Source organism: Scomber japonicus, chromosome 21 (genome assembly GCF_027409825.1).
Source record: "Scomber japonicus isolate fScoJap1 chromosome 21, fScoJap1.pri, whole genome shotgun sequence".
In the NCBI taxonomy this organism is placed as follows: domain Eukaryota; kingdom Metazoa; phylum Chordata; class Actinopteri; order Scombriformes; family Scombridae; genus Scomber; species Scomber japonicus.
Window position 1 is genome coordinate 27,992,361 of NC_070598.1, and position 14,263 is coordinate 28,006,623.

The following is a 14,263-nucleotide window of genomic DNA, read 5'->3' on the forward strand; positions in this document are numbered from 1 at the left end:
CACTGAAGCACACACAGCTGGACTCTGCTTCACAGGTACAGTAGGCTCAAACATCAACTTTCTGCTTGTCTTTTGCTCACTAAAGGTTAATGATACTCCTGAAACCGCAGCGGAACACACAACATATTGAATATTTGTAGTAAGTGAATGAAAGTCAGTGCTACGGCTAGAACAACGCAGTGAGTGTGAGATGAAACAGAGAAGTTATTCATAGAGTTTACTTCATCTGACCCGGGATCAGCTGAGTTAATCCTATATATAAATGATACTGAAGGAGATAATGAGCTGAAACAATTCGTTGTTTAATCCATTTTTAAGATGAATGAATGCTACAGATGTTTGATCAAGTAAGAATGAACCAGTAATATAAATGAGTGTTGCTTGCTGCAGCCATAGCTGCATTATTGTTGAATTTTCATGATCAATTAAACTGTTGATTATTTCCTCCATGAAATGATAAGACGTTTGCTTCATAAAATGTTGAAAATGACAGTTTCCCAAAGCCTGAGCTGACATCTGCAAACAGCCCCAAGCCAAGATATTCAGTTTATTGTCATAGAAGAACAAAGAAAGCAGACAATTTGAAATTTATTCAAAAACAACATTTTGAAAACTAATGGATTAATCAGATAATCATTGCAGCTCTAGTTGCAGCCATAATTCAAGTATTCACAATGGCACAGATGTGTACAATTCACACATTATTAATCAAATTAAAGCATATGAAATGAGCTGTTTTCATATCCTCCTCCAGTTCATGTCATGTTCTCAGTAGGCTGAGGTCATTTGGAGCACACTTTGTGATGACTGACAGTGAGCTGTACAGTATGAGATCATCACTGGGATCATCATGTGTAATGTAATGTCATTTCTGGTGTTCAGAGGCTGAGTGACAGTTTTTATTACACCAAACTTTATCTTCTGAATTTCACTTCTTCTTCAGTGGAGAGTCAAAGCTCACACTGTAACTGTTACTCACACTGTATTTAGGTTCACAGAGCATGCTGCCCTCCATCAACCTTCTCATGGATGTGTATGTTGATCTCTGCCAATCACTTGGGTAAGATGAAGGTTTCCTCAGCTCTGCCAGCTGTGACTTTCTGACTTTCTGATGAACAGAGGCTTTCCAGACACACTGCACATTCTCTAAACTACTGGCTTTGTGTAAATAATGAACAGCATATCTGAAACACATAGCAGAAATGTTGAAAGACTTTGTGATTCAAATATTGTAAGTAAAACTAGTGGAGCCCGGGGGAGGGGGGGGGGGGGGGGGCGGTGGGGGGTCTGCAAACATTTCAGATGTGTCACTCTTCTCCAGACTTCCTGTGTGGATAGCATCTCTGCTCCACACCGCTAAACGCCTGAGAAGTGACCACGCTCGACGCAAGAAGGTCTACAGACTCCTGCACAGAAAACTGGTCAGTACACTGAACATATCTACATATATACCTATACCATATACCATATATACCATATACCATATATAGGCTACCATATACCATATATACCATATACCATATATAGGCTACCATATACCATATATACCATATACCATATACCATATATACCATATACCATATACCATATATACCATATACCATATATAGGCTACCATATACCATATATACCATATACCATATACCATATATACCTATACCATATACCATATATACCATATACCATATATAGGCTACCATATACCATATATACCATATACCATATACCATATATACCATATACCATATATACCATATATACCATATACCATATATACCATATACCATATATAGGCTACCATATACCATATATACCATATACCATATATACCATATACCATATATAGGCTACCATATACCATATATACCATATACCATATATAGGCTACCATATACCATATATACCATATACCATATACCATATATACCATATACCATATACCATATATACCATATACCATATATAGGCTACCATATACCATATATACCATATACCATATATACCATATATACCATATATAGGCTACCATATACCATATATAGGCTACCATATACCATATATACCATATACCATATACCATATATACCATATACCATATACCATATATACCATATACCATATATACCATATACCATATATACCATATATAGGCTACCATATACCATATATACCATATACCATATATACCATATACCATATATACCGCATACCATATATACCGTATACCATATACCATATATACCATATACCATATATACCGTATACCATATACCATATTTACCATATACCATATATACCGTATGCCATATACCATATATACCATATACCATATATACCGTATACCATATATACCATATATACCATATAACATATATACCATATACCATATACCATATACCATATATACCATATACCATATATAGGCTACCATATACCATATACCATATATAAAATATATAGGCTACCATATACCATATATAGGCTACCATATACCATATATACCATATATAGGCTACCATATACCATATATACCATATACCATATATACCATATACCATATATACCATATACCATATATACCATATATACCAAATACCATATATACCATATATAGGCTACCATATACCATATATACCATATATACCATATATAGGCTACCATATACCATATATACCATATACCATATATACCATATACCATATACCATATATACCGCATACCATATATACCATATACCATATATACCATATACCATATATACCGTATACCATATATACCATATACCATATATACCGTATACCATATACCATATATACCATATACCATATATACCGTATACCATATATCATATATACCATATACCATATATACCATATATACCATATACCATATATACCGTATACCATATACCATATATACCATATACCATATATACCATATATACCATATACCATATATACCATATACCATATATACCATATACCATATACCATATATACCGTATACCATATACCATATATACCATATATACCATATACCATATATACCATATATACCATATACCATATATACCATATACCATATATACCGTATACCATATACCATATATAGGCTACCATATACCATATATACCATATACCATATATACCATATACCATATATACCATATATAGGCTACCATATACCATATATACCATATATACCATATACCATATATACCATATATACCATATATACCATATATAGGCTACCATATACCATATATACCATATATACCATATACCATATATACCATATATACCATATACCATATATACCATATGCCATATATATCATATACCATACACTATAGCTTCTATAATACACTACTTTGTTACAGACCACTTATTACTGCAGGTATGAAACTCATCCACTCATTTACGCTTTGAGTTACTAGTACTTTATTGCAGTACAGTTTGAGGTATTTGTACTTTACTGTAGTACAGTTTGAGGTACTTGTACTGTACTGTAGTACAGTTTAAGGTATTTGTACTTTACTGTAGTAAGGTTTGAGGTACTTGTGCTGTACTGTAGTACAGTTTGAGGTATTTGTACTTTACTGTAGTACAGTTTGAGGTATTTGTACTTCACAGTAGTACAGTTTGAGGTACTTGTACTGTACTGTAGTACAGTTTGAGGTATTTGTACTTCACAGTCGTACAGTTTGAGGTACTTGTACTGTACTGTAGTACAGTTTGAGGTATTTGTACTTCACAGTAGTACAGTTTGAGGTACTTGTACTGTACTGTAGTACAATTTGAGGTATATGTACTTTACTGTAGTAAGGTTTGAGGTACTTGTACTGTACTGTAGTACAGTTTGAGGTATTTGAACTTTACTGTAGTACAGTTTGAGGTACTTGTACTGTACTGTAGTACAGTTTGAGGTATTTTTACTTCACTGTAGTACAGTTTGAGGTACTTGTACTTTACTGTAGTACAGTTTGAGGTACTTGTACTGTACTGCAGTACAGTTTCAGGTATTTTTACTTCACTGTAGTACATTTTGAGGTACTTGTACTTTACTGTAGTACAGTTTGAGGTACTTGTACTTTACTGTAGTATTTCCATGTGATGCTACTTTCTACTCCACTACATTTATTTAACAGCTTTAGTTACTTTTCAGATGCAGATTTGACACAATGGAAAATATAACAAGCTTTTAAAATACAACACATTGTTAAAGATGAAACCAGTCAGCAGTGTGTAGTCGGCTCACATTTCAGATGTCTATGAGTTGTTAACAGCTCCACCAAATACTGATTCTTCCCTCTAAACTTCTCACATGCTTTCATTTCAATAAATGTTCAAATGATCCAATATTTCAGCAGCTACAACAGTAACATGCTGCTCTAACACTGATGCTTCACTATTAATAATCTAATGATGTCATATATAATAATATATCACTACTTTTACTGTAATACTGCATACTACATCACTATAATACTGCAGTACTTTTACTGTAATACTGCATACTACACCACTCATAATACTGCAGTACTTTTACTGTAATACTGCATACTACATCACTATAATACTGCAGTACTTTTACTGTAATACTGCATACTACATCACTCATAATACTGCAGTACTTTTACTGTAATACTGCATACTACATCACTCATAATACTGCAGTACTTTTACTGTAATACTGCATACTACATCACTCATAATACTGCAGTACTTTTACTGTAATACTGCATACTACATCACTCATAATACTGCAGTACTTTTACTGTAATACTGCATACTACATCACTAATAATACTGCAGTACTTTTACTGTAATACTGCATACTACATCACTAATACTGCAGTACTTTTACTGTAATACTGCATACTACATCACTATAATACTGCAGTACTTTTACTGTAATACTGCATACTACATCACTCATAATACTGCAGTACTTTTACTGTAATACTGCATACTACATCACTATAATACTGCAGTACTTTTACTGTAATACTGCATACTACATCACTATAATACTGCAGTACTTTTACTGTAATACTGCATTCTACATCACTCATAATACTGCAGTACTTTTACTGTAATACTGCATACAACATCACTATAATACTGCAGTACTTTTACTGTAATACTGCATACTACATCACTCATAATACTGCAGTACTTTTACTGTAATACTGCATACTACATCACTCATAATACTGCAGTACTTGTACTGTAATACTGCATACTACATCACTAATACTGCAGTACTTTTACTGTAATACTGCATACTACATCACTCATAATACTGCAGTACTTTTACTGTAATACTGCATACTACATCACTCATAATACTGCAGTACTTTTACTGTAATACTGCATACTACGTCACTATAATACTGCAGTACTTTTACTGTAATACTGCATACTACATCACTCATAATACTGCAGTACTTTTACTGTAATACTGCATACTACATCACTATAATACTGCAGTACTTTTACTGTAATACTGCATACTACATCACTCATAATACTGCAGTACTTTTACTGTAATACTGCATACTACATCACTCATAATACTGCAGTACTTTTACTGTAATACTGCATACTACATCACTATAATACTGCAGTACTTTTACTGTAATACTGCATACTACATCACTCATAATACTGCAGTACTTTTACTGTAATACTGCATACTACATCACTCATAATACTGCAGTACTTTTACTGTAATACTGCATACTACATCACTATAATACTGCAGTACTTTTACTGTAATACTGCATACTACATCACTATAATACTGCAGTACTTTTACTGTAATACTGCATACTACATCACTCATAATACTGCAGTACTTTTACTGTAATACTGCATACTACATCACTATAATACTGCAGTACTTTTACTGTAATACTGCATACTACATCACTCATAATACTGCAGTACTTTTACTGTAATACTGCATACTACATCACTCATAATACTGCAGTACTTGTACTGTAATACTGCATACTACATCACTAATACTGCAGTACTTTTACTGTAATACTGCATACTACATCACTCATAATACTGCAGTACTTTTACTGTAATACTGCATACTACATCACTCATAATACTGCAGTACTTTTACTGTAATACTGCATACTACATCACTATAATACTGCAGTACTTTTACTGTAATACTGCATACTACATCACTCATAATACTGCAGTACTTTTACTGTAATACTGCATACTACATCACTATAATACTGCAGTACTTTTACTGTAATACTGCATACTACATCACTATAATACTGCAGTACTTTTACTGTAATACTGCATACTACATCACTCATAATACTGCAGTACTTTTACTGTAATACTGCATACTACATCACTCATAATACTGCAGTACTTTTACTGTAATACTGCATACTACATCACTATAATACTGCAGTACTTTTACTGTTACTTTTAATTGTAATGGAGTGAAGAGAAGGATAGTTATTCCACCACTGATAACACACTATGTATGTATGTGTATATGTATGTATGTGTATATGTATGTATGTGTATATGTATGTATGTGTATATGTATGTGTATATGTATGTATGTGTATATGTATGTATGTGTATATGTATGTATGTGTATATGTGTAATAGGGGACAGAAGGATGCAGTGAGACCCATATCAAATCTTCTCCAGTCCCTCTCATTGTTCCTCCCACTGTTAATGGCCACAAGCTTGTAGTGACTGATAGATTTGAACACCAGTTTAAGTGGTTGAAATAATGTACCTTCACAGTGTGTGTGGGCAGATGTGCTCTACATGATCAAGCCATATCATACTTTAATTATTATTCTGTTGACATTATTTCATTGACTTTGCAGGTCAGTCTGACATTGGGCCAATCATGTGTAACAAGTTACACCCAGTGTACTACTACTACTACTACATGTGTCATTACTGAACAGATTGTTGTGTGCAGTTGCTGTTTCATTCAGTGACAGAGCTGTGTTCATGGTGAGCAGGTCTTCACATCTTCACAAACTTTTTATAGTTCAGAAATTAGTCAGTAGCTACCATAAATCATCCACTCCTCTTTTCCATGCTCTTAAACTTTTGCTTGTCACTAGTATCAACAAAGTTTTCAATTGTATGTTTATTTATACTATTTTATTTCAGCTAACTCCTTCCTAACATTTTTCATATTTTTTTCCAAACAGAGCCAGACAGAAACACATGGGAGGGGAGGAGAAGGCTGTGTGTATGTGAAATGTTGAATGTAATTTTGCAGTTCTGTAGTGGTGGATAGCATTTTACTGTTACTGTTTTTGTTAGACTTGGATGTTGTGCATGCCACATAATATTCTCTCTCTCTCTCTCTCTCTCTCTCTCTCTCTCTCTCTCTGTCTCTCTGTCTCTCTCTCGCTCTGTCTCTCTCGCTCTCTCTCTCTCTCTCTCTCTGTCACTCTCTCTCTCTCTGTCTCTCTCTCTCTCTTTCTCTCTCTCTCTCTCTCTCTCTCTCTCGCTCTCTCTCTCTGTGTCTCTCTCTCAATTTCAATTTCAATTCAATTCAATTCAATTCAATGGGGCTTTATTGGCATGGGAAACATATGTTTACATTGCCAAAGCAAAAAAAAAAACAGCAGATAAACATCTAAAGAGAAAATACAGGAAAATAAAAATCACAATAATAATAATAATAATAATAATAATAATAATAACAATAATTATTATAATTAAATTATAAATAAAATAAAATTTCACTGTACAAAGGCATTAAGAAAAAGAAAATATGTACAAAGTAAATGACCTAGAGGGTTAGGGTTAGGATTAGGGACTGTCCAGCAGGAGGACATGGTCTAGGTCTGTCCTTCCTGCCTGCTGGACGTCCTTCTGTGGTCACAGCAGTTTACAAATTTTGCTGCTATGTTGGCACATTGCTGTACTTCACTCAGCAGGTATGGGAGTTTTTTGATATTGCTTAAGGTCTCAAATTGTTGGTGGGTGTTGGTGATCTGTGGGAAGTACGCGTCTCTGATGTCTTGGTATAGTTGGCAGGTGGTAAGGAAGTGCAGCTCGGTCTCCACCTGGTGTTGTGTGCAGTGGGTGCATAGTCTGTCTTCTCTGGGGAGCCAGGTCTGTCTGTGACGGCCTTTCTCGATGGCGAGGCTGTGCTCACTGAGTCTGTACATAGTCAACGACTTCCTGAGCTTGGGATCGGTCACAGTGCTCAGGTATTCTGCCACTGTGTATTTTCGATTTAGGGCCAAATAACATTCCAATTTGCTTTGGTTTCTGGTTGATTCTTCCCAGTGTGTCAGATAGTTTTCTTTTTGTTTTCTTATAATTTGGTTTAGTCTGATAGGATTTCTGTTTGGTGGTTCTGCTTGTGTTTGTTGGAGTCCCAGAACCAGTTGTCTGAGGGGGCATCTCTCTACAGTCTCTCTGTGGGTCAGGGCTTTTTTATGGAGCGTACTGTGATCACTTTCTTTAAGGTGATCATAAAATTTAATTGCTCTCTTTTGAATTTTGATGATTAGTGGGTATCGTCCTAATTCTGCTCTGCATGCATTGTTGGGTGTTTTGTGTCAATTTGGTGTTTATCCCATTTTGTAAAATCTTGGTTGGCAGGTGGACCCCAGACCTCGCAACCATAAAGGGAAATGGGTTCTATAATGCTGTCCAATATTTTGAGCCAGATCTGAATTGGGATGTCTAATTTGATGTTCTTTTTGATGGTGTAAAAAGCCCGTCTCGCCTTGTCTCTCAGGTCGTTCACAGCTTTGTTGAATTTACCTGTGGTGCTGATGTTTAGGCCGAGGTAGGTGTAATTTTTTGTATGGTCTAATGATGTCTTGTCAAGGAAGAATTTGTATTTGTGGTGGTGGAGGCTGGGTCCTTTTTCGAATATCATAATTTTAGTCTTGGTCAGATTCACTGTTAAGGCCCAGGTTTGGGAGAAGTTGTGCAGAAGATCAAGGTGTTGTTGTAATCCTTCTTTGGTCGGAGACAGCAACACCAAGTCATCTGCAAACAGTAGGCATTTAATTTCTGTGTCTACTAGAGTGATGCCAGCTGCTATAGACTGCTCTAGTGACTTTGCCAATTCATTTATGTATAAGTTGAAGAGGGTTGGGCTCAAACTGCATCCCTGTCTAACACCTCGGCTCTGGGGGAAGAAGTCCGTGTGTTTTTTGCCGATCTTAATGGCGCACTTGTTGTTTGTGTACATTGACTTTATGATGTCGTGTTTTTCCTCCAACCCCACTTTCCAAAAGTTTGTACAACAGACCCTCGTGCCAAATAGAATCGAATGCCTTTTTGAAATCAACGAAACAGGAGAATAATTTGCCTTTATTTGTGTTTATTTGGTGGTCAATCAGGGTGCTGAGGGTAAAAATATGGTCTGTTGTACGATAATTTGGTAGGAAACCAATTTGGGATTTGCTCAGGACATTATTCTCAGTGAGGAAATGAAGGAGTCTGTGGTTCATGATCATACAGAGGATTTTCCCAAGGTTGCTGTTGACACAGATTCCACGGTAGTTATTGGGGTCGATTTTGTCGCCACTTTTGTGGAGTGGTGTTATCAGTCCTTGGTTCCAAATATTGGGGAAAATCCCAGCGCTAAGGACAGTGTTCAGGAGTTATAATATGGCCAATTGGAATTTGAGGTCTGTGAACTTTATCATTTCATTTAAGATGCCATCAACACCACAGGCTTTCTTGGTTTCAATTGATTTTATTTTGTCCTGTAGTTCTATTAGTGTAATTGGGGAGTCTAATGGGTTCTGGTAGTCTTTTATGGTTGACTCTAATCTTTCTAGTTTCTCTTGTATGTGTTTTTGCTGTTCATTTTTCTCTATTGGGCCAAATAGATTAGTGAAGTGGTTTACCCATACATCTCCGTTTTGAATGGGAAGATCCTCATGTTTTTGTTTATTTAGAGTGTTCCAATTTTCCCAGAATTTATTTGTTTTTATGGATTCTTCAATGGTGTGTAGTTGGTTTCTAACATGTTGGTCTCTTTTTTTCCTTACTGTGTTTTTATACTGTTTTAATGTTTCATTATAGTGAAGGCGTGTGTAGTGGTTGTCTGGGTCTCTGTGTTTTTGGTTTGATAGGTTCCTTAATAACTTTCTGAGATTTTTACATTCATTGTCAAACCATTTGTCATGTTTTTTGTTGTTTTTGGCTTTTCTGTTTGAGGCCTTTAGGTTTGATAGGGATGCTGCGAGGTCAAATATCTGATTAAGGCTTTCTACCGCCTTGTTTACACCCTCACTGTTATGTTGGAATGCTTTTTCCAAAAAATTGGAAAAAGTACTTGTACTTGTTGTTGCCCAATAGCATTTTGGTATATTTCTGCACTATTTTCTTTCCATTTGTAGCATGTTTTAATAGGGTGTTGTTTGGTTTGCTGTGATACCTCCAGATTGTATGTTGATCTGTTCAAATAAAGTGTGGTTTTGCTGTGGTCTGATAGGGGTGTTAGTGGGCTGACTGTGAACGCTCTGAGAGACACTAGGCTGAGATCTGTGATGAAGTAATCTACTGTGCTGTTACCCAGAGATGAGCTGTAGGTAAACTTACCATAGGAGTCCCCTCGGACTCTCCCGTTGACTATGTACAGTCCCAGTGAACGACAGAGCTGCAGGAGTTGTGACCCATGTTTGTTTGTTGTTTTGTCGTAGTTATGCCTGGGGGGGCATATTGGGGAGAGGATGTTTCTACCTCCTGGTAGATGTTTGTCCCCCTGGGTGCTCAGGGTGTCTCGTTCTCGGCCTGTCCTGGCATTCAGGTCTCCACAAATTACAATGTGACCATAAGCCTGGAAGTGGTTAATTTCTTCCTCTAGGATGGAGAACATGTCCTCTTTAAAATATGGGGATTCATTTGGGGGAATGTAGGTGGCACATAAGAAGATATTTTTCTCAGTTGATGTGAGTTCTTTATTTATTTCTAACCAGATGTAAAAGGTTCCTGCTTTGATTGCCTTAATGGAGTGGGTCAATTCAGATTTGTACCATATTAGTATACCTCCCGAATCTCTTCCCTGTTTGATTCCTGTTAGCTTGGAGGATGGTACTACAAGCTCTCTGTAGGTTACAGGGCAGCCAGTTGGACCATCTCCTCTGTGCCATGTCTCCTGTAGGACAATAATGTCTGTATTTTTGATTTCACTGGTGAAGTCTGGGTTCCTGCTCTTGAGGCCAAAGGCAGTCGACCTCAGACCTTGTATATTCCAGGATGAAATAGTGATGGATTTTCGCTCCATGGTTCACGGTGCAGTTGTTCCAGAGGGTTTAGGCCTGGACCATGATTGTGTAGAGCTCACTGAGCATCTGGTGTATGCTCAGATCACATGGTGGGGCTCTGTCAGGTGACGAGTTGGGGCTTGCTCTGCTTACAACCTGTGCATATGTGTGATATGGGGTTGGCGAAGGGAAAGCGGGCCTGGCCTGGGGTGTGACAGGATGTCCTCTGGGTGCAGCATGGTGTCTTCCAGGTGGGGCAGGTCCTCTAGGTGCAGCTGGGTGTCCTCTGGGTGGAATAGGTCCTCTGATTATTGGCCTGGGTGGGGAACTCATCTGTCTGTTGCTCCTGTGGGATGTGCTTGGTCTGCGGTTGAGTGCGACGTCCTTCAGTGTCTTTGCAAAAGTTGGGACTACTGCCTTGAGGATGTGTACTTGGTCGTACAGGCTGTGCAGGTCTAAGGTGGGATGGGGCGCCACATAAATATTTGGCTTTAATGCACAATCTCTGGAAATTTGTGCATTTACCCTTTGAATGAGAGCGGGATGAAAGTCCCATCTGGGTAGCAGGGTGGAGATGACTACCTTTGCGTTTGGGAATGTGGAAGAGGCTTTTTCTGTCACCCCCTTGATAGACTTTGCCACCTCTTCTCCCTGTGCTCTCAGGTCATTTGTGCCGGTGTGGATGATGATATGGCTGGGGGATCCTAGGAGATCCTCTCTCAGTAGTTCCATGGCATGACTGGTATTGCGGCACTTGAATTTTGCAATTCTGTGATTTGGGAAAAGTTTTTTGTCTTCAACATATCTCCCATTTGAGTCTATGAGGAGAACAATTTGTGGGTTTTGTGTTGAGCTGTTTTCTGTAGGTGTTAGTTAGGTAGTGTTGTTTGTTGGAGGAGGTGTCTCTTGGGTTTGTGTGTCTTGGCTTGGTGGTACTGCTGATTGGCTGGGACTGTCATCTGGGCCCTGTATTTTCTCTGCAGCCTCTTGTAGGGTGATAGGTGGTGCTCTCAAGGGTTGTTCACTGGTCAACGTTCTCATCTCGTCTTGGAGCTTCTGCACCTCTTCTCTGAGCTGCCTCCTCTCCTGCCTCAATGTCTCCTCATTGTCTTTTAGTCTTTTGACCTCAGACCTGACCAGAGCCGCCTCGTCTCCTTCATTGAAGACTCCTTATTATCTTTGAGCCGTTTTACCTCAGCCCAGAGAGCAGATAGTCCTTCCTCCCCCTCGGTGTTACTTGGTCTGAGTGGGGGGTTGTTCTTGTCCTCGGCTGTTGTCTGTCCAGATTGGAGTGTGAAGATTGTGTGTTCCATTTCCACTTGTCTGATCTCAAGTTGAGTGAATCTGTCTCTCATTTCAATGAGCGAGTGGGGCTCTGTGGTGGGGGGTTGATTATCTGATTCCTCTGTGATGTGATGGTCTGTTGGGGGTGGTCTCTCTCTCTCCTGAAGCTCCTCTGACAGAGCTGTCAGTCGTACCATGTGGTTTTCTCTGTCGTGTTGCAGCTCTCTTACTTCAGTCTTCAGGATGGTCAGCTCTCTCCTGTAGCTGTCACTGTCCTGACTCAGCTGTGTGCTGGTAGTAGAGGTGTTTTGCTGCACTGTGGTGTCCAGGGTTGGCTGCTGGCTGATTATCTCTCTCAATTGTATAAGCTCTCTCTCCAGCTCTGTGAATTTCACCTTTATATCAGTGATGGTGTGGTTCAGTTGGGGGTCCTGGACCTGTTCTGGGCTGGTGGGTTCATTTTCCTGAGGGGGCTGGTCCCAAGTAGGGCAGCTGGAAGTAGGGGTGGTGTCTGTGTCTGGCAGGATGTGAGTGTTGACAGTGGGGGCAGACTTTTCCTGTTGGGCCCTCTTCTTTATAAGAATGAAGTCACTCTCAAACTGCTTGCGGTTTCCTTGTACCATGGTAGTCCCGTTCTTATATATATTGACAGTCATCATGACACTGTCTGGGTCTTCTCCCTCTTTGATTTTTAGTTTCCAGCCATTACAGATCCCCTCTTTCTTTATATGAGGGTAGTGGGCATTTATGGCAGCATGCCATGCTAGTGGTTGATCTGTGAGTAAGATCAGATTGCTGACATCTCCACTCTTGTATAAATCAGAAAAGAGTGTCTCTATTCTTCCTTTCAAGACTTTCTGCTTGTATGTCTTCCTGCCACTCTCATTTGTAACATCTCGTGGATATAACAGTGGAATAGCCTCTGTACTCACTGTGGATGAAGCCATGGAATTCTGCTGCTGCTGCTGTAACTCACTCTCTCTCTCTCTCTCTCTCTGTCTCTCTCTCTCTCTCTCTCTCTCTCTCTCTCTCTCTCTCTCTCTCTCTCTCTCTCTCTCTCTCTGCTGGTCTTTCTGCCATCCACTATCAAATAAATGCCCAAAAATAAACCTTTAACTGAATAAATATAATTACTGTTCATGTTGTCGTTGCTCTCTACAGTCTCTACAAACACCAGAGAGCAGCAGCACTGAGCTGATGTCCTCATGTAATCTCTGCAGCCAGCTGAGCCCTGACGTTACTTTTACAGATGTACCTCACAGCCGACATATAAAGCTGATGTAGCTACAGTATGCTGTAACCCTCTGATGCATTGATTTTATTTCAGATGTTGTACAAGGTTGGTGTAAAAGAGGGGGATGTGTGCCAGCCCACCTATGTTTACCCTGAAGAGGTGAAGATGCTGATCCGTTCTGTGTTCTCACAGAACATCTGTGACTATCCTGACCCCTGCCAGGGACATGTGAGTCCTCACACACTCATTTTTACTGTACTGAAGAAAACATAACACAACTGTAAAGAATAACCCAGTTATGGACACTTTCCATCCTCATGAGTCATGTGTGTTCCTCTGATAAATCAATCACTGATAATGAGCTAAGAACTCAGTAAGGAGTTCAGTGGATTCTTGTTGGGAATGAATATGGATTTGATTCTAAAGAAGAGCAACTCTTTTCTTCTGACAGTGTGGAAAAGTGGAGCAAATTCCAAGTGAATGTGTGTAT

At 38.5% G+C, this 14,263-nt stretch overlaps 1 long non-coding RNA gene across 1 annotated transcript; it reads left to right on the forward strand.

Annotated features, from left to right (window-relative positions):
* LOC128382526 (uncharacterized) lies at positions 1–13,909 on the forward strand. The gene is made up of 4 exons (XR_008323758.1): positions 1–35; positions 991–1,060; positions 1,322–1,421; positions 13,867–13,909. It is a non-coding gene; the product is annotated as an uncharacterized LOC128382526 (long non-coding RNA).
* The last annotated feature ends 354 nt before the right edge of the window (positions 13,910–14,263 follow it).